General features: G+C 42.8%; 1 protein-coding gene across 47 annotated transcripts in view; it reads left to right on the forward strand.

The window, feature by feature from the left end:
• The window catches only part of PARD3 (par-3 family cell polarity regulator), a 614,608-nt gene that overhangs the window by 508,433 nt on the left and 84,063 nt on the right, over nt 1-22,112 (forward strand). The gene's annotated exons all lie outside the window — the stretch shown is intronic.

Genomic DNA, 22,112 nt, shown 5'->3' on the forward strand with positions numbered 1-22,112 from the left:
GGAAGCAAGCTCTGGTTTGAATGGGAAGAGTGGCCTCTGGGTGTCAGCACCTCTGCCGAACTCCCAGGCATTGCGGGTGCACCAGGTCCCATGCTCGAGGAGCATCAGGAACGTTGAATGCAAATGGGACAGTGAGGGACTGAGTGGGCGCGCATGTGGCCGGCATTGCCTCTCCTCCGGCGCGTGCTCTGACCCACCAGACTTCACTTACGCAACACAAACTCAAGAGGTAAATTAGCTTTTTTTTAAACATTCTTTTGTTTCTTTTTTGGAGGAAGATTAGCCCCGAGCTGACTACTGCCAGTCTCCCTCTTTTTGGTGAGGAAGACTGGCCTTGAGCTCACATCCATGCCCATCTTCCTGTACTCTATACATGGGATGCCTACCACAGCATGGCTTTTGCCAAGCGGTGCCATGTCCACACCCGGGATCCGAACCGGCGAACCCCGGGATGCCGAGAAGCGGAACATGTGAATTTAACTGCTGGACCACCAGGCCGGCCGTTTTTTTAGATTAGTAAGAATTTCACGACAGTGACAGCAGAGCCCTTCTGCACGTGGGGCCCTCTGTGGCTGCTCAGGTCACACACCCATGGTGCTGGCTGTGCTCATGCTAGATGTTTCCCAGGGCACTGGAGGAAGGGAAGATGCTGGGAACTGCACTACCTCTGGAAGCCCCTGAAAGCAGATCATTTGGAGTCCTGAAGTCTGTTGCCCAAAGTCTGTTCTGGCTCCCACGCTTAGTCCTTTCCTCCTCTTCAAAAGCTCCCTCCCCGGTACCCGAGATGTGATGTGGCAGTGCCAAGAGGCAGGATTGGATATGTGTTGTTAATCAGAATACTGTTAACTGATTCAAACTGTTTTGTGAACCATAATTTTATGAAACGTGTAAAGCATTAGTTACCCAGTGAATATTTTATTGAACAAGTGCTAGGAGATGCAAATAATATTCACAACTGTGCCTAAGAAGAAAGTGTCACCAGCCCATTTTACAACTGAGGAAACTGAGGCCCCAAGTAGGTAGGGTGGAACTTGGCATTCCTCAGCTCCACTGCAGGCCCCGTACTCTGATTTCAGAGCTTTGTCGGTCATCCCCTGATCCCAGGGCTGGAAGAAGACTCCATTCTCTGCCAGGAGCTGCCAGCTCCCTTCGCAGTAGTTCAGGTTTGAGCAGAAAACTGAGCAGCCAAAATGCACTGTAGGCACGAGGTCCCAGGTGTGATCCAAGTGGAGAAAAGCACTCATTATTTTGAAGGTTGCGAATGCATTTCAAAAGTGGGACTGTCCCTTTTGCTTACTTCTGGAGATGAAAGTGCACAATTTTCACAACATATTTTTTCAAAAGCTATCAGAAGCTTCATATTTTACAAAAAAATATGCGGTGTGTCACTCCCCGTCGTCTCTGTGGTTCCCCTGTGGTTAACATTTTAATCAGCTATTTTTGTGCTTTAAAGATTTTTCATTTGATTTACAACTTGTAGGAGTGGAGTTGCAGTGAGTAATCGGGGGGAATGCCATAAAGAGGACAAAAGGAAGGTGAACCGTGGCGTTAATAATTTAGTTTCAATAACCTTAAAAGGTTTACTGTTCACTTTTAACCTTGTATCCCAAAAAGCAAGCTACTGCAGTGACTCATAAAAATGTTTCTTTTAATTTGCAAGTCATTTATGTGAGTCCACTTACAGGGTCTGAGGTACTCCTTCAACAGAAAGGTCAAGAAGCAACAGCAGCTACTCAATTCGATTCTGGCTCTTCGAGGCTGCTTTGCCTTTGATGGGAAAGATCTTAGAGTCGAAACTCTGCAGAGGCTTGCTTTCAAAATTTACGGATTATTATACTGTCAAATTATTAATTTAATAACATTTTAGTTAGTACTGGGCAAATCAAAAGAGACTCACGTGGGCATAGAAGCAAGAAGAGAGAAGAAGTGATTTTTGATGGGAGCAAATGGACTAGAGATTTACTGGTGATATTTAAAACCTAATGTCAAAACTAGGGGGCAGGCTGGGGTCGTGCTTGGCGAGGAACTTTGAAACACCTGCAAACTAGAATTTTAACATCTCAGGGGGACTGCTAAATTAACAGAGAGATTTTTCACCCAGATCTCATTACCAGCCCTATTAACACAATCCCCGTTGAACATTACACTACGCCATTGCATAAAAAATCACCAGGTGCATAAAGGTACTCTTTGTTTCGTAATTAGGGGCGTGCATATTCCAGCTAAAGTCAAGGAGCTAATGGCTTATTTCTTTGGGGTTCTTCCTTGTCTTTAATTAAGAATAGTACCATAATGAATGGAAGCAGCTTTTTCCCAGAATTCTTCTTTGATCTCTGGTGACAGCATTGGTCCGCATTCTGTTCCCCAGTTTCTCGTAAAGCATAGCACACGACTTCCTCCTGTGTCCGCTCATAGTCGAGAGATGCGCCTCCAAGGACTCCTTGTGTGGTGAGCCTTGGAGAACCAGAGAGGCGGAGATGAGCTGGCAGTCCAGAAGAAAGGGGACTAGATCCTTTCACTTTGATTTTAAGCTTTTCAATGGGCAGACCCAACTGAAAAGGGGAACTAGTCATTCTTAAACCTTCAATGGATTTTGATTTTTAAGGTGAACCTTCAAAGTGGGCTCTTTCTCCCTCTCTAGGCCTGTGAATGCTGTGGCTCCTTTGGGCCCCTCCCTGCAGCTCCCTCCTGCAATGACTTGAACTGCTTCTTCAGTGTTAGTTGATCGACTTCAGAGTGAACACTCCAGAGGTCTGAGGTGGAACGAGGACTTGGGCACGTTTCCCCGTGTGTCCCCTGGGCCAGTTCTGCTTTCTCACCTGATGGAATATACCTGTTGTCAGGCCTGTGTAGCTAATACGGCGCCTTTGTACCAGTTAGAAAAGGCACCCCTTCCTCTAGAATCATTGTTTCCTCTCTCCATGGCATTTTATTAAACCAGGACACTTACTGTCACCTGCATAAAATTGTCACCATAGTTACAGATTGACCGCCTGCTATGCAAATGGTGTCCACTTAGTCATGGCACAGTTATGCAGTGTGCAACGTGGGCGGCTGTATGAGGGAAACCTAAAGGAATTGTGAGAAAGCTTTCAGAATCAAAATCCTGGCTCTGCCCCTCACTAGTCTACGTGGCCTCGAGCAAACTGTTCAACTTTTGAGACTCTTTCCTTATCTGTTAGAAATGAGAACAGCACTTTCCCGGCAAGTGTCCCCCTTCCCCCAACAGAGTGACATTAGTTTCTCTTTTTCTGCCATCAGGCCCCTGTCCTGTTTTTGTTTTTTTTTTCTGAGGAAGATTAGCCCTGAGCTAACTGTGGCCAATCCTCCTCTTTTTGCTGAGGAAGACTGGCCCTGAGCTAACATCCATGCCCATCTTCCTCCACTTTATACGTGGGACACCTACCACAGCACGGCATGCCAAGTGGTGCCATGTCCGCACCTGGGATCTGAACCAGTGAACCCCAGGCCACCGAAGCAGAACACGTGCACTTAACCTCTGCACCACTGGGCCGGCACCCCCGTCGTGTTTTAATGCTCACTTCATGAAAAGAGAATTTTGGTACTCACTTCATGAATTTTCCTACTAACACACTCTTGGGTGGATAAAGAACCAACTCAGGTTGTGATGGGTGCCATTGAAAATGACCGTTTCTTTTTTATATTTTTGCTGTTGATAACTCTAATGTCTGGATTTTTGGTGTTACTCTGAGTGCTTAGTATAAGACAGAAAAATTTATCATCGTTAATGCTAGCTTGCCACTATTTTCTTTTAGATTAATAAAAGTGAAGGTAAATTGGAATTTCAATAAATACCCATCTTAAAATACTGAAATTTGGGCACCCACCAATTAAGCAAAGCTCTGTAGCATTAGTGCCCATTATTTAACGAGTTGTTGTCACCCATGGACTGGCGTCACCTTGTGTCTTAGCAGAAGCTGTGGAGTAAGGCCTGAAGACTGGAATTTGGGGCATGGATTGTCCCCATGGCTCTTCTCCATCCTGAATTTCCCTTGCAGCCCGGCCTCCCATGCTCTGGGCCCTCAGTGCGTTGTTATCAAGTCCCGTTAGCATCCCTAATCCTTATTTCCCAGGGCTCTTACTACTGGCGCCAACGTTGACTGATTTCTTCAATTGGACTCTCAGCTCTTTTGATTGGAAATTTCTTGGAGGTGTCAGCTCTTCTGTGATCTCCCCATTCAGCCCATACTTGGCCCAGCTTCCTCACTGTCTTGCCTTAGAAAATGTTGGGCTAGTTTAAGTTAAGTAGAGGAGCCCCCAACTAATTTCCAAAAGCAGACCTGATCTGAAAATATCCTTATGGTCTGCCATTCTCAGATGCCACTGATTACAGAATGAATCAGTTTTTTACCTTTCCCTTTCCTCTTTTCCTTCTGTATCCCTAATCCTTCATGCCCTCCCCCCTCCTCTCTGTCCTCCATGCCTTCTCCAGATCCCATCCTTCATGCCCTCCCCTCTCCATGCCTCCTCCAGATCCCATCCTCCGTGCCCTCCCCCGTCCTGTCTGTCCTCCATGCCTCCTCCAGATCCCATGCTCCATGCCCTCCCCCCTCATCCCTAATCTTCCATGCCTTCATCCCTCCTCTCTCCTCATTCCCATTTTCCATTCTGTCCCTCCTCATCCCCATCCTCCAGGTCCTCACCCACTTCCCCATCCTCCATGCCCTCTCCCCTCATCCCCGTCTTCCATGTCCTCCCCTCTTTTCCCCATTCTGCATACCCTCCCTCCTTATTCCCATCCTCCATGCCCTCCTTCTCTCACTCCCCTGTTATCTGTACCCTCTTCCGTCTTCTCTGTTCTCCATGCCCTCTCCTCATCCCCACCCTCCATTCCCTCTCCCTTCATCCCCATTCTCCACGTCCTCCCCCCTCATCCTCATCCTTCATGTCCTCCTTCTCTCACCATGCTCGCCTCCATGCCCTCTTCCCGCCTCTCTGTCCTCCATGCTATCTTTCCTCATCCCCATCCTCCAAGCCTTCTTCCTCTCACCTCCCATCCTCCACACTCTCACCACCCATAAGGTGGGATCGCATCACCTGTTAAACTTCTGGGAAAGGTTGTTTTAAGGATGACAGTGATAATGAGTTGCCCTTTCCAAACACAAAAGTATTGAAATTGGTGCAAATGGAGTGTTTTTACAAGTGTGGAAAATGATCGGTGCCCTTCCTTTTTTGATAATTAAAGAACAACTTGCGCCAGTACTGCAGGCAGTTATCAGGTACTTAGCACTCACTATCTTCTAAGTGATGACAGTAGTATCTAGCTCACCTTCCTGGAGAGAGTGAACCTCAGGGACAGGATGGCAGTGAGGTGGCTTACTCCAGCCCAAGAGGGTTGCTGTCTCAGGCAGGGCCAGAATTCATGATTTCAGACTCTAATCTTCCATGCCAGAAATAGTTCTGTCTCTCCAACCCATCAGTTCTTCTCACACAACCTATTCTGAGAAAGAAGAATGATGCTTTGGGAGGGTAATCATTTGAGGCTTCATAACTGAAGAAGTCACTTGTCCAGAATATAATTAAAGAATAAACAAATGTTTATTTAAAATGAAGTTTCTTTTTCTCAGAAGAATACCATTGGATGGGAGTGGGGATAGAGTTCAAAGACGACAGCTCAGAACATGTGAACCAAAGCTATTTCCTCTAAAGTGTAATTGGCTGTAGTGTTAATCTCTATGTCCATAGTCAAGGAAATCACCATTATAGTTTTCACGTGTGAGGGAAGTCAGACATACCTTGTTTACTTTACTGCCATGTATAAAACATTTAAAACAGCTATTCTGCTGAATAAACATTCAAGAGTCTGAAGGATAAGCATATCACTTAAACTTCTTAAGACTAAACTTTCCAAACCATTTCCTGCCAGAGGGACCCAACAGCAAAATTGCAAACTCTGTGCCCCGAGATGAGATAGGCCGAATTAGATTAAGCAGCTTACTGTTGACATGTCTATTGATCTGGGTTCAGTGCAGTTTCCTGTCTCTGCCAGCAGTCAGATTGCTGTATACAATAACACAGTGGCCTGGTTTATGTGAAACTGGGGACTCCAAGCATCAATTACTCCTGGAAGGCAGTGGCACTGGGAGATAAGGTTAAGCTGCTTGCAGTGTTTAAGACCGCTAAAACCCAAGCAACATATTTGCTGTCTAAAATGTTGCTTATAAATTTGACAGTGTTCCATTTATAAAATCTCCAAAGAGATCATCCAGTGTTATTCTCTGCAGGTAGTAGTACAAATAGCATTATGAATATTTATTGTTAAAGCAGTGTAACCCACTTGCTCAATTTCATGCATGTTTCTTAAATATTTGCATAAAGATACTGAATTGGGTGGCAGGACATCAAGAATGATGTGGAGCCCTCTTGGACCATCAGCTGTACCCAAATGAGAGAATGCGGTTAATGTAAGAGAAGAATGTCAGCCGTTTGATTTGGCTATTTTGTTTTCTTTTTTCTGAGGCCAATCTAATAGATTCAGTCAGTTACCTTCTTTGTATTTCTAATACCCACTCATATGTTTTTAGAGAGCATTTTTTTCCCTAAATACTAAATACTACATCTTTAGTGCAAAAAGCATGGAGAATACAGAAAAGCACAATGAAAAACACAAATGTCACCATCTAATGATAATTATTTTGTGGTTTTGGATACAGGTCTTTCCGGTATTATTTTCAAATATGTCTCCCATCTCCCCCCAACCCCCATTTCTTTCTTTCTTTTTTTTTTTTTTTTACTAAACACTCATTTACTTGTGAATATAATTTATTTTTGTGTTCTTTCTTTGTTTATTCTTTTTGGTAAACAGAAATACAACTTTCCTTAGAAGATTCTTACCTCTCCTTGCTTCAAACATTATAGAAAGCATAGAAGTTGAGCCTGTGTTTATACATTTCTGTAGAGAGTAACAGAAAGGCGTTTTATATCCCATGGAGTTGGGACTCTTCAAAAATTCTTTATTCACACAAGTTGTTAAGTTTCATACTTATAATATAACTCCTTATTCCCAGAAGAGATGTTCACAGAGCAAATTCCATACTTTCTGGTGAGACTTATGAGCTATGAATCGGATAAAAGGATAATTTTTGAAAGTGACGTTTTACCTTCCCTATCATGACATTTTATGTATTTCTCAATATACGCTTATCTAGAAATATCTCTCTTAACTTTATTACAGATAGAATTAGAGTTTTCATATAAAACTTAGGAAATCCCTTAAATGCGGTACTGATGAAAACCAGACCTGGAATCTTGACAAGTCAGGGCACTTTACTAATTTAATTGTATTTTCCAGATTGACCTTCTGAGATTGGTACTGTCCTCAGTAAGGCTTTGTGACATTCACACCATTCTTTTCCATTTTATACCCTCCGAGAGTGATACAAAATGAATGTATTTAAAGGATATTTAGCATTTATTGGCATAGTTTTAGGTTTTATCTTTTAATGAGGTTTTAATTGGTTTTATTGCAGGATTTATGCAAGGTGCCTGGAATGCCAATAGGCGAGAGGGCCCTCAGAAGTAAAATGGCCGTTGTCGTTAACGCTAATATGACATCCGTTAGCAAAGCTAGTGTGTGAACTTCCTGGCTGGGTCTGATCCTTAAAGAAAACCAGGCCTGATCATTTTAGGTTTTTCAAGTAGCCTGGACTCTTTGAAGTGCTGCAAACTCATCTCAGTCTTCCTTTACTGAAAAGTCCTGACTTTGTAAAGTTTTTAATTACCTTCAAAATATCGCTTTCTGATATTAGACTTTTCCTGAGAAAGAGTTGTTGAAGGCTCCTCCATAAAGGATACTTTCAGGCATTCGCGATATGACAAACAAGATGAACAATGCCTTGTTTTCTCATTTCCATAGTGGTGGTCGTGGCCGGAAGGAAGGGCAGGGGAGACCCGTGGGCTGTGCTTCTCTCCTGTGCGGGACAGACACCCCTACCCCACCTTGCTTGAAACTGCAGAGGCCTTTGTGGTCAACTTAACTTGTCACTGGTGATGTGGGAGAGACAATGACCGAATTCCTTCAGGAGAGTTGCATGTATAGCTGGATCAATAACAGCAGTGACCTCATTATGACTCTGAAATCCCAAACATCCACCCAATTTGTGGACCCTGAAGAGCTATAAATTAAGGCACTCTACTTAATCAAAAGAGCCCACGTATAAAAATTAGCATGAAAAGTTAACGCTGTAAAAAATCAAAAGAAGCTGAAAAATGTATAACAGGAAAAAGTCAGTGGTTTGCTATCGTCAAATGAAACAGTCGTAAATGTGGAGCAGCATTGGCTGCGTCACCTCCCGTACTTTGAGCTACCTGGGCTCTTGTTTGTCCTTTGTCCTCATCGCTGTTGTTTATGTAACCATCTTATCTCTACCACAGGTTGGAGAACCCTTTGAGGGTCTCTCTTTACATCCCCCACACAACCAAGCTGGACAGGAGGCCATCCACTCAGAATCCTCAGCAAACATTTGTTTAATCATTGACTTGAATCAAGTGAGGCCAAAAGGTTTTGTAGGTGTGAGTGGAATAGAGGGAGTGAGGATGAAATAAAAGTTGGCTCCATCTGATAGAAGACCTAGGGGAGTTTTGTAAAGGCCTAAGGTAGTGTGAAGAGCAAAGAGAAGCCAGTGAAGTTTTAGGTTGATTTAAGACAATTTTATGAGTAGACTAGAAGAGGAAAGACCTTGGAGATGAAAGGCTTTCGAGAAGAATGTCCTGGTGACTCTTAGGAGCCTGAGAGCTGGTAGAAGTGTTGGTGAAGATACGTGTCTTTCCTGGACTCTTGTGAGAGCTTCCTAACTGGTTTTTAATCATGAGTTTCTCCTCTCTCCAAGCCATCCTCAATGTGAGGGTTTTCTAACCAGGTCGCACTCCTGGTTCATTAATAGCCTTTCTTGTTCCCCTCTTCCCTGCCCCCATTAGCTAAATGGTCATATCCAGGCATTGTACAATTTTACAGTAAACTGAGGCCCATCCGCGGTACACAGTGCTTTCATCCCACCGCTGCAGCCTCACCCCAGCACCCACCATGAACTCTCCCGCTGACCTTCTCTTCACTGCCTACTCCAAGAAGGCCTAAAGGACACACAAGACATGTCTTGGTCTTGTCTGACTTACGTTTTTAACATTTTATGGTTACACATTGGGAATTATTTGCCTGCCTAAGTGAGACCCTTTTCTGAATGTCTTTGTAGCCCTCACAGCCTAGCAGAGTATTCTGACTTTTGAACGATGGAACCAAAGCTGGAAAAAGGAAAGCAGGAAACAAAATAATGATACTCATTTGGGGTAGAAGAGATTGCCATCAGGGATCAGGCTCAAACAATGTGAAAGATGGGAGGCTGCTTAGGGAGGTGTTGACAGCCACAAGATCCAGCAGAATGGGGCTGGATAACAGGACTTCCAATTTGGACATGAGTTAATAGAGATGTTTTAAAAATACATATTGTGAAGTTGTGGGAATATAGGGAAATAAAAGCATGGAGGGAGAAATAATAATTGTGAGTGTTGGATTCCCCAATGTGGTTCTTCTGATGGCATCATAAATTCAGTGAGGATGAGAGTGATTTGAGCATCCTTAAATAAGTAGACACAAGAATGGGAGGAATGGGCAGAAATATACACGGAAGCAAAGTATGGAGCAAAAATATGTGGGAGCTAAAAAGAAAGAAAGTCTAGGGCACTGAGAGATTCTAAATAAATAACATCTTACATGGTATACCAAAAAGTGGCCTTTTCTGTTGATGGAAAGCAGGAAATGCAGTGTCCCCAAATTCTGGACCGCAGGAGTGGGGGAGGGGCATGAGCTTAAGGAGGAGTGGAGATGCTAACGTGCTGAGAGAGAATGAGGCTCTTAGCGAAAGGGACAGACCTCTCTACTCAGTTTTTCAACTAGAACTTTGCTCCTTGCTCTTTTTTCTTATTTCTACCTCTTTCTTTTTCTGCTTTGCCTTCATCCTCCCTTCTCACTGCTTATGCCCTCCCCAGATTCTGAGCATTTCTAAGTATGCAGTCATTTCCCCTTATCACGACTCTGATCTTAAAGAGGAAACACACACTTTGTAGGAGGTGATTTGGCAGAGAGGAAAGGGCCTGCCCAGCTTTAGGGTCGGATGGGCGAGGACTTGGCCTTAATCTTTACTCAGCCACTTCCTGTCTTGGAACCCTGGACACATTTCCGCATCCATTGGTTGAGGGTGATTACACTGACCTCACAGAAATGTAAGAATTTAGGGTCAAGAGAAGAGGACGAACATGTCTCACTTCTTATAATACACCAGTCACAGGCCAAAAGGCTGCGTATCCATCCTCAGGCCTCATGACGACCCAATGAAGTAGGCGTAGTTAAATGAGACCACACTCACAAATACCTTGAGACAGCATGAAGGAAGACCTACATTGTCACTTCTTCCCATGTTGGAGGGAGGGGATTACAGCAGGGTGTGGCACCGTACCCCTTACCATACCTTACTTGTGCTGGAAAATTATGTCAAGAAGAAATTGTCTGTTTGTGAGTGGCCATCGTGGACTGAATTCTAGTTTTCTTGGGAATCAGATGGTTGAGATCATCCCAGACTACCTCATGTCCTGGGAAACGAGTCCAGGCTGTGGCTGTGATGTCAGTGAGGCAGGGCACAAAGGTGGGATTGCTCCTGTTTCACGGCTGAGGCATCTTCACAGGTAGTAAGTTTGTGATAATTAACATCTATTATGTCTGTCAAGAGAGAATGATAAATTATTTCCATTTTGTACTGCTAGGTCTATCTTCCCTCGTTGTGTATATAAGAGCTGTAACAACTTGAGCTGTTCCAGATGCTATAGGAGCCATGGGCTTCAGTGCAGAGGTGGTGTCCTGGAAGAAATCCTTTCCGTGTCCGCTGGTCCCATCAAGTGCCTCATTTAACATCCACATGCCAAACATGTGAGCAATCCACCCTTGAAGGAACAGTTCTGAGTTATATTAACATGTCGCTGAGGGAGTAAGCCACAACCTTACTGAACAGAGGAAAGAAAGAAAACCCAAATACTCCTCATATTCTTCCTGTTCCTCTTCTGTCACCTACAACACACACACACATGCACAACATGTGCACACGTGCACAATACATGAGTGCGCACACACACGACACAATTGTACATTTATTATGGTAACAAAGGAGTTAGGTGAGATGTTTTCTTCTGTTAGATGATAGGAAATCCTTGGCCCTAGCCTTGCTTTGAGCACATATCGCACAAGGACAGAGGTTCACAATTTGGTATGAATTCTAAAATGTCTTCTTATCCTTGCAATATGTGGATACTTTTAGAAAGATACATGCTAAAATCCAATGAATGTAAATCTCTGCTAGGTAGGATTTTTGGTAACTGAGGATAAAGCTTACATATGAATGATAAACTGGGTACCTGTTTTAGTTTTCTGCCCATAAACATCTTGCCTGATATAGTTTTATCATTACCACAGCTTTATGATAAAAATAGTAATGTTAATGATAACTAATGATAGCTAACATTTAACATTTGTTAAGTGCTTTCTCTTGCAAGAACTTGCATGTACTTTCTCACTGAATTTTCGCAGCATCCTTGTGAAGTGGGCGCTTTTTTTTTTAACTACTTCATGGTACACAGAGTTTACAGAGACTTCGAGAAGTGACTCAGCCAAGACCCCAGAGCCCATGAGTAGTGGGACCGCATTTGAACCCCTGGCTGCCTGACGCCAGGGTCTCTGCTCTTGGTGAAGACGCCTGAGTCAAGGACTATTCTTCCTGTCTATAATAGATGCTCAGTTTTGACTCCCCTGGAAGTCCCTCCACAGCACGTTAATATTTCACATTACTTTTACTATTAGTTATCTCACAAAGAACAGAATCAGCTCTGCCTCCTTTCTCAGAACACTGTACTTCCTCACCCAAGCCCTAATCCTGCACTGATGACATCTCTACGTGAATTCCACCATTCTTTCATTTCTGGAATATTTAGTAGCATGATATGGAAAGAAGTTAAGTAATATTGAATCCTTTGGGCTCCTGATAACCAGATGATCCTCTGACTAAATATTCTGCTAGACTTTCGATGAGATGGTGTTTCCTGTGAAATGAAGTTTGCTTCTCATTAAAACAAGCAGTACATTTATATGTTGTTCATCTCTTGACCCAAGAAATGGAATTTAAAGGAATCAGGGATTCTTAGGTTCCCAAAGTAAAAAGAACAACTGAAGTCATTTTTTTCCTTCTAACTAATTTTAAATGACAGGATTAAAGTTTGCTTAGTTTTACCTTTTTTAGGGTCAAAATATCATATATAGAAATTTAATTTGCATTAGAATTGTCCTCAAATATTACTTTTCCCCTTCAGTCAAAATATTCATATATATATTGGATCAGCTCCAGTAGCCTAGTGGTTAAGTTTGGCATGCTCTGCTTCAGTGGCCCTGGTTTGGCTCCCAGGTACAGACCTACACCACTCATCAGTGGCCATGCTGTGGCAGTGGCCCACACACAAAATAGAGGAAGACTTGCACAGATGTTAGCTCAGGGTAAATCTTCCTCAGCAAAAAGAAAAAAGTCACATATGTCTATATGTATAGACATATGTGTATATGTATCAGAGAAGTACATTTCTCAAGGTTTAAGAAACTCGAGATATTTAAATACGTGGGGAGGTTCTAAGATGTCTGTTTTTTATAGAGGTTTCAAACATTCACTATTCCTTGAAGAGATGTGGACTCCCTTTATAATTTTTAGGATATGAAAACCTGTGACAGTAAGCATCTGAAAGGAGCTTGGAAAGCATGTCGTGAGCCCAGCTGACAGCTGCAGAGCAGCCTGGGGCTCTGATGGCCATCCGCTCTCGAGGTTTGCGTGTGAAGCTCTAACGAGGCCATTGTGGAAGCATCTCGTGTCAGTAGAGGTCCGATTCCTGAGTACACAGCTCCTCCTCACCACACTGTTGCCCCGAGAGCGGAATACCAGGGAACCATCGTGTCATGCTGACACGTTCTGCTGCAGTCTTTGCTGCTTCTCTTTTCTGCCTTATCTGTTATCTGTAACCCTGTGCAAGTTGAGACTCAAAAGAAATTGGCTGTAGGTGAGCCTGTGGTATGAGGGGTGATACATTAGTAAACAGCCTTGTTAAAAACGTGCTGAAAGCCTGGCGTCCCCCTGGTGGTGTTGGCGAGGATTTTGAAGATGGAAGACAGAAGGGGTATCATTAGTAATGTTAGATGAGAATTCACTAATATTGCTGTTCTCATCTTGAACTACTGAACAAATAGTCACGCAAAACCTCTGTAATTTGGTTCAACGTCCCACATTCGGGCCACCTGCAGGCAATCTTCACTTAGGCATCATCTGTATTGTCAGTTACTTTCCTTTGCTAAAAGACTTCTTCTTTAATGAATGCTATTATTTGCACTTTAGAGAATGGCTCATTATTCCTGATTTGACTTGTGTCCATGACAGAGATTGAATTTTTTTTAAAGGATACATGTAAGAAAAATAGTAAATCTCAATGTTCATAGCTATGCATCTCTAGAAAATGCAGTTCTGCTGATTTATCGCTAACAGTGGCTCATTAATTAGCAAAAGTACTCACAGTTATTTTACACCCTAGAGAATATTCAAGCTTTGAAAAATTGGAGAAGTATGTTCTTTGCATGAGAATCCCAGGCATATTTTGTCCAGGGAGAGCTCATTACTTTTTTCTCTCTTATAAAAAGTTAGATCACTTCCTCTTTTAACATAAAATTTCTATTTTCTGAAAAAGGACATTTTTCTTTTAAATCAGCCATTTGAACTTTTCTAATAAAGTCAATGTCCACCCTGAAGGGAATTTATATTACCTTAGAAACTAGAATCATACTGGTTATTTTTATTTAAAGTTAGGATTGAGAAATTTAAAATGAAACCCTTTTGATAAATATCAATTGGCAATTCCCATCAGGTTTACTGTGTGTCTTTTATTAGTGCGTGCTTTTGGGGATTTGTGGAAAGGGGAAGAAAATCATCTTTCCTTGGTAAAAGAAAAGGTGGTATTTGCATTTAACCCTTCAGTGACTCTAGCCCTTATTTATGTAACTAGCTTTGTCCTGAGTGAGCGAAACCCAATTCAGTGCCCCAGCCTGCGCGGACCTCCGACACTCCATCTGAGGACCGGGGGCTGGTTCTTGTCCCCCACTTTGGAAATGCTTCTCCCAGGACCGCCGTGGCCGGGGTTTCCCTTCATCTACGTCCTCGCTTGTCTACCTTAAAGTAGCTTGCGGGAGATCAGCTGCACCTCCCAGCACTTAGTCTAAGGGTTGCTTATTGAAAACACTTGCTGCTGTGCTTATTTTTATTTATTTTATTACCTTTTTTTTACCCTAGAGTTGCAAAACAAACAACCATTTGAATGAGAGATAATCAGAAGACTGAATCTTAATGAATCATAAGGCCCTCTATAAGATAAAGGGGGAATATATTTAGGAGCGAATTGCTTATGTAAGCTTAATAAGTCTCCTTTCTCCAGTTAAGTTGTAAACAGGCCCCAACTCCCCACATGCACAGACTAGCAGACCTGCAGGCATGCACACACTGTGGCTGATGGTAGCTTAGAGCTGGGCACGGGGTAGGTGACAACTGGATGCCTGTTGGTTGATGAAACTGTATAGAGTCCAGTGTTGATCCTTTTGAATTATGGGGCGACACCCCTGTTTTTCTGACTGTTTTCAGGAGAACATCCTCCAGAAACATACAGATGGGACAAGGCCTGGATCCAGGAGGAGCTTGAAAAATCTCAGTAGCAGAAGGAGGGGCATAAAAGTGGCATTGGGGACTCACTCAAGGCAAATGGCACCTATTTCCTGTTAACTCACAGGGCTGGATTGCTGGAATGTTAGTGGATGACACCTGAGACCTTTAGTCTAGTGTCAGACCCCAGAGCACTAAAGATGTGGAATGAAGAACCGGGAGTGGGGGGGGGGTGATAGAGCTCTTGACCAGCCAGCTTGCTATTCTTTTACGCTGTCTCTGTGCCATCATGTCAAGCACAGCTCTTGCTCCTTCTCACCCAGCAGCCACCTCTCACGTGTGCTTCTGGACCCTCGCACCCTGCTGCTTCTCTCTTCCATGACACTGAAGTGAGGGTCCAGGGAGATAATATATGTGATTGACCATGAAGGTGTTCACCTGTGCAAGGGCTTCCATCATCCATTCCTCCCTCGCACCCCTCCGACCACAAGGTGGCTGCCCCTCCTCCCACCCTCAGCATCAGTCCTCAGCCATGACCCACTGGGGTTTGGTGACAGCAGCCCTCAGATGCCAGCCCCAGGGGTTGTGTGTCTATCCAGAGTACACGGTGTGCTGCCTACTCACAGTCGAGATGGCCTTGGCAGAAACAAGCCAGAGAATCCTTGGGGTCTGTCGCATTTACTGGACTCTAGATGAGGTTTGAAAAGTGAAGAGCCCCAAGGAACAGCATCAGGAGGTGAGTCCTTACGTGTCTTCAAGACCCGGTCTCTGCTTCCTTCATCACCCTTAGGCTTTGCCTTCTCCATCACTGTGTTTTCTTTTCTGCCCTCGCCCCTCACTGCCTTAGGACTTGGCGTCTTCTCCAAGATCCATGCCCCTCTGCTAGCCTTTGTGCCTGACACCTCACCAGAGTCACGAGTGATTACAGTTCATGCATTTACTCATGAAAACTGATCAAGAGAATAGCTTTGAAAGAGTGTTTGCTTTTTTGCAAGAAAAAATTTTTAAACGCTGTGAAGGATTTGAATACTTTACTAATTTTTTTATTATCCATTGAAAAGTTGTTCCTCATTACACCTGGCCTAGGCAGCATTTTAAGAGAATTTAGGCCAGTACAGGAATATTTTAAAATCGAGTTCAGATATCAATATAACAGACTAAATTTAGTCAGAATAGGCTACTTCAACAAGCAGGTGTTAAAGATCTCAGCTCCTGCTCATTCTCACCTAAAAGTTCCAATGACTTCAGCATCAGATGTCTCTTAGTTGAGAAACAGAAGATCAAAGATTTTTTCGATTGTTAAATGTGTAACACACCTGGTTGATTTCACCAGAGGCTGCTGTTGATGAAATTTACTTATGATGCAAAGGTTCACGGAGTGTTGTTTTCCAATTTTTTCAAAGATGATTGTCCCCAGACTCAAATTATGCTTTACATTTGTTGTAGTGATGCCAGTACATTCATTTTGCTTAATTTTAGCTGACTGTCTAAAACTACCTTTCCCTTGAGTCATTGAAAGTTTTATTGGAGTTCTTTAAGATGATTATAAAAATTAAAGGGCTTGTAATTAGATATAGGAGAAGCAAATCCAAAGTTTGCCAAACAATTGTTCTGTTTATGAAGTTACTCATTTCAGAGTCTGAAGCCATAATATAGACGACGTAAGTGGAAAAGTCTTATGCTGGCTAATGTCCACATCAAGAAAGATAATTTGAAAATTGATACCGATCCTCTTGTAACTTTCATGGAACGGGTCTCATGTTCTGATCATGGAAATCAGTACTATCGATGAATATGGAAATGTTTCACTTTCCATATGGCTTCGTTTCCTAAGTGAGATCCTGGCTTAGTCAATACATTCACTATTCAGAAACCTCTAATTTGTGAATATCCTAACTATAATCTAGCTGCCGCTGATTTTTAATCAGAACATGAGAGGCATCTTTGACTCATTCAGAACATTCTTGAAAATAAATCAAACATCTCCTAAACTTCTCTTGCATGTGAACAAAGCGTTTTCACATCATCCATGTTTCAGAACTTGAGGATCTTTTCTACTGTAGCAAAACCAGTCATTGATAGAGCAGCAAAACTGCCGTGTGTGGATTGCCAGCAGTGACCTCTCTCACTGTGTTTGGGAACACCTGCTTCAGAAGCTTTGCAGTTGATGCAGAAGGTAGGAGTCAGTGGGAGCTTTACCAGCCTCAGAGCTGTCGTTCATTTGATCTGTGTCTACAATGAGAATTTCTCTGTAGGAGCTATTGGCAATTAGTCCATTTTGCCTTCATTCTTCCGTTGCTTGGCTTATCTGCTTATTAAAGTGTTTTGCTGTCCTGTCTCTTGGTGGAGGCAGAGAAAAACAGAGCTCTCTTTTGCATTATACCCACCCCAGAAATGACCTTCAGAATTAAACTGTCATGATGTCTTGGCACAGGCAGAGGGAGAAACTGGAGATGTGTCCACTGGGGCTGCAACTGGCAGCAGGGCCTGGGTGGTGGGGCAGGCCTTGCTAGCCATGCCCACGCAGTTGTCATCAAATGCAGACCTCAGTGGATTCAAGCTCTGGGCCCTCAGAATGCCAAACATCCTCAGTTACAGCCAGCTCAGCATGGCCATCGTCACTGAGCGGATTTACTATTTTATTGTTTTCTGGATCTAAGCCACTTGTCTTTCATGTGTATCACAGTAAGAGAAATAGATCCACATATTGTATCTTAAATATTGCCAGGAAAGTAACGTATTAAACATATTTAGACCTATTTTCCTTTCTTCTTCTGTTATTAAATTGGAGATAAACTCATAAAAAGAATGGATTCTACAGTGTAATTTGATTGTATCAATGCATATAAGGAATGCCACCATATGCAAAAACATCACTGGAAATAAAAGGAAGAGAAAGTTCGTTGTATTGCATTTTCGGATATTTGGGGAAATAGTTTGGATCACCTGCCCTGGCCCCAGTTCTGGATCCTCTGTGTGGTCATTTAGTTTCTCTGCACCTCCGTTTTATTCTTCCTTTATGCAATGGGATGTTTGACAAGAAATGATGCTTTCTTCTTCCGAAGAGTGGATCTCGATCTTGGTAAGCTCTTTCACACTTTTCGTCTGTAAAATTGTAAAGGGATATGTAATGAATATGCTTGAAAAGCCTTTAGAATATTTTGCAGGCTCTCCAATAGCAATGATGCTCTCGGGTGGAATGTTGTCTTTCGGTTTTGTTTCCTAGTACCCAGCACGCTCTTCAGCCTAAGTCAGCACTCACTGAGCATTTGCTGAACAGAACCATCCTTCTCCCCTTTGGTTTTTTTAGGATGATGGAAGCCCTATATCCTGATTGTGGGAATACTTACATGAGTCTCTTTATATTAAAATTCATTTTTTAATTCATTTTATTTCTAGAATTATTTCACCTGGAGTTTCTCTCTCCAAAATATCCTAGTCCACTTAAAATGAGTGGCTTTTCGTTTCTTTCTAATTTTAATTATGTTTCTCTTTGGTTTTCTAATAATTTACTAAAACTTTTATTTATGCTGAGATAAGGAGCTTCCTTTGTTTTAAAATGCTGTTTTTAAATAATGAAAGAATAACTGTTTTCTTTCAAGAAGATTCTCACAGTGGAAATAAAATATGGTTTATCAGCATTTCCTGAGAAGCAGCTACTAACAATAATATTAGTGAATAGCATTCGCTGAGTGTACGTGTGCCCCACAGTGCCAGCCGCGTAACATGGGTTGGTTTACTTCATCCTCAGAACTCCCTCGAAGGAGGTGAATGTATTCTTTGACAGATGAGAGACTAGAGTAGCCACATAGTGCATGGGGACAGAGACGGGACTGGAACCCAGTTCCGTCTCCAAATCCTACGCCTTTCCCATGCCAGCCTGCCTCCCTCTGAACATGGTTTGTAAAGATAATTCGGCAGGTGTGTGAGTGTCTGCATGCACACGTGGGCACTCACACAAATACTGGAGGGAGAAAAGGGGGAGGTTTGCCAAGAAGCTGCCAAAGCATTTATTTGATGTCTGCCCTGTTATGAAATAGAAAGGCTGCTGCAGGGACAGCCACACTCATCTAGATGCCTGTGTTGACCAACACAGCCAGCTGAAAACCATCTGCTATTGTAGCCCTGGTGTCCGTGTGTGAGCTTTTGTTCTATATGCAGCAATAGCCCTAGTGTGGAAAGAGCCAGAAGCCTAGTAACTAATGCTTTGTCCCCCCTTTCCTCTCGTCACTACTCGGTGTCTGTTGATGCTCAGTCCCCAGGTAGCGCTCATTCTTTTTGCACATCTAGCCAAGCGGTGGTTGGATCAGCACTGATGAGCCATCGCTACCCTATCAGAATTCAGTAAGTACTCAGCCATGTGATGGATGGGCACAGGGCTGTTGACGGTTTCCTTTTTCTAATACAGACTAAGACTCCTCCACCAGAGATGAGCAAATAGGCAGATAGACCCTGGGTGCTGCTACACTTTCATTTCCTGATGCTTTTCTTCTCTCTCGTGAGGTTTTAACTCCCTTAGTTTTTGGCAAAAGTCCCACAGGGCAGCACCATGTTCTTCAAACCTCCTCTCCCAATCAGCAAATATCAGCCATCCCTAAGTAAGTTATCAGTCCACAGGAAATCTGTGGTTCACCTTTCTGTCATTAAGCGGTTTGGGAAGTCAACGCTCTTGCCATCTTGCTCTTCCTGACTTTGATGCACTGGGTGACATCAAGCCAGTCTCTTCTCCTCTCTAAGCTGTATTCTTTTTTTTTTTTTAAAGATTTTATTTTTTCCTTTTTCTCCCCAAAGCCCCCTGGTACATAGTTGTGTATTCTTCGTTGTGGGTTCTTCTAGTTGTGGCATGTGGGACGCTGCCTCAGCGTGGTCTGATGAGCAGTGCCACGTCCGCGCCCAGGATTCGAACCGACGAAACACTGGGCCGCCTGCAGCGGAGCGCGCGAACTTAACCACTCGGCCACGGGGCCAGCCCCACTAAGCTGTATTCTTGTATGAAAGAAGAGTCCTGGTACTCCCTATCTCCTGGAGGTGTTTTGGGGATTAAGTGAGACAATGAATATAAACTGTTTCACATACTAGAGATCAATAAGTTGTAATTATCATCACTATTTGTAACAAAGATCCACACGATCCTAGTCTCGAAGATAGTTCTTTTGTAAATCCCACTTTTTCTGAGCAGGCCTTTACTTGTCAATCCTGTTTCGTGGCCATCTTGATAATTTCTTTGCCTCAACGAAATTCAGGATATACACATAATGTCCAGGAATTACGAGACCATTTTTCATGAACATAATATCTGCTTTTTGTTGGGCTGCACAATGGCTATTCCCATTTAAGGAGTAGTCTTTGTTGTTCAGGAACGCAGGAGAAGGCCAAGTGGAACTAGGATGTGACTGAGAGCTCACACCTTCCTTTCGGCTCAGCTGCTGATCCTCCCGTCTGGGGAGTTGCTCAGAAGAGAAAGCGTTTGTCCTCTATTCTCAACAGGAAGAGGGAGGTGCCGTGGCTCCACACCTGGTGGGAAGGTGAATTTTTAATACTCCGATTGCTTTATTCTATACGTATTGTGGTTCAGGTTTCCCCAACACACAGGCTGGCCTTTGCTGACAGCAAACTGAGTTAGGGGTGCCCTCAGTGGCTGCAGAGCAGAGCAATGCTCCCTGGTCAGCCACTTGAAACCACGGCCTTGGCCTCGTTAACTCTGGCCTCTGCCTGTGCTAACCAGCCACAGGGGATTATCACTTCGAGCGCTTGCTGTTCCCTCTTGGTGCTCACACCAGCGCTTCGGAGAAGGTCCTCTCTCCAGTTCTGTGTGTGGCGTGTCTGTGGCATCTCCAGGCTGAGGCCGTCCTGACTTTCAACAGTCCTCTGCACATGGAGCAGAGCGACACACACAGTATATGAGTGCACAGCTGCCACGTCACTGCCCAGATAAATTCGAGTTTTGGGGTTTAATCTGGCAATTCGCCCTTCCTTTTGTATTTGTCTATTTTATGACACATTTTGAAGGAATTAACTGCTTTTGACAATTTTGTAATCTATAAAGGGATATCAGGGTGCCTTTGTGGTGCAATTGACTGTCATAAAACAAAACGACAGCCGGTGAAAATTTTCCACCAAAATGAATATTTTTATTTTTTAAATAATATAAGGAATAATGTTCATTATAAAAATTCAAAAATGCAGAAAAGCGTAAAGAAACGAATAAAGATGATCTTATGTCCTACCAGCATCCTTCTCTGGCCATCCTTCCATCTCCTTTTGTGTGTACACACATGTCAATCAGTGATTTCAGATGGGCATTCTTCTAGATTTTAAATTAATCTTAGTTAAAATTGGCACCCAGGTGGAACTTACTGAAATATGATAAATCTTTCAATGAGTCACTAATTGAATGTTGATTATACAAAAAAAGACCAAAACATTAAGATCATAATTGCCAGAATTATGAGTGATTTTTATTTTCTTCTTTGTATATAACTATATTATCTGAATTTATTATGGTTCTTTGATAATCAAAAAGTGAAAATTTTAAAATTTAAGTTAGCTAGAAATTATGCATGCTCTTGGCTTGTAGACTTTTTTCGCAATTTTAATTACGGCACCATCTTCTGCAAACTTGCTGCTATCATCGTTAATGTTAAGAGCTGTATTGTGAATGTCAGGGTCCGAGAGCACTTTTCATTCTTTTCATTAAATAATAACAGATTCACATTCTTCTGTAGTAGGAGCTAATGTTACACAGTAAACTATGGTGGAGAATTCAAGCAAATAACTAGTTAATTTATGTTAAAAAATTCTTTGATGTGCTAACCTGGAGTCCTGAATTTTTTTTTTCCATTTGGTTGGTGTAGGAGGACAGGTGGTCTGTGTTTTTTCTTGGAGGAAAACAATATATCGACCTTAGAGTTCAGTCTGAACCAAGCACCAACGGGACAAAAAGCAGGAGGTTGAAGGTTTCATTCCAGTTCTAGTCCAATCAGCCCCTCAGACTCAGTAATTAAAATATTAAGACCATCTGTGAATACTCAGAAGCCAACTGAACCTCAAAAACAAGCACATGCACACACTTTAAATTCAGAATAGAATATGTTGTTTCAAGACACTGCACTGTTCCAATTAATTTCACTTAGTTTGGAGCTGAGTATTTTCTCATCTAGTGAGTGGGGATGGGAAAGCACAAGGTGATAAGGTAGAATGTCTTACCTGCTTCTAGACACAACCAGCCATTTCATAAGGTGGACGTACAAAGCTCCCGTTGCATAGTGACATCAATAACGAAAGCATTAGCTGAGGGAGGCACCTCACGGAATGTCACACAAATACTGGCTTTAGCTCCTATCTTCCTCTTAACTTCATTAGTAATCAGCATAG

This window comes from Equus caballus, chromosome 29, assembly GCF_041296265.1.
Source record: "Equus caballus isolate H_3958 breed thoroughbred chromosome 29, TB-T2T, whole genome shotgun sequence".
In the NCBI taxonomy this organism is placed as follows: Eukaryota; Metazoa; Chordata; class Mammalia; order Perissodactyla; family Equidae; genus Equus; species Equus caballus.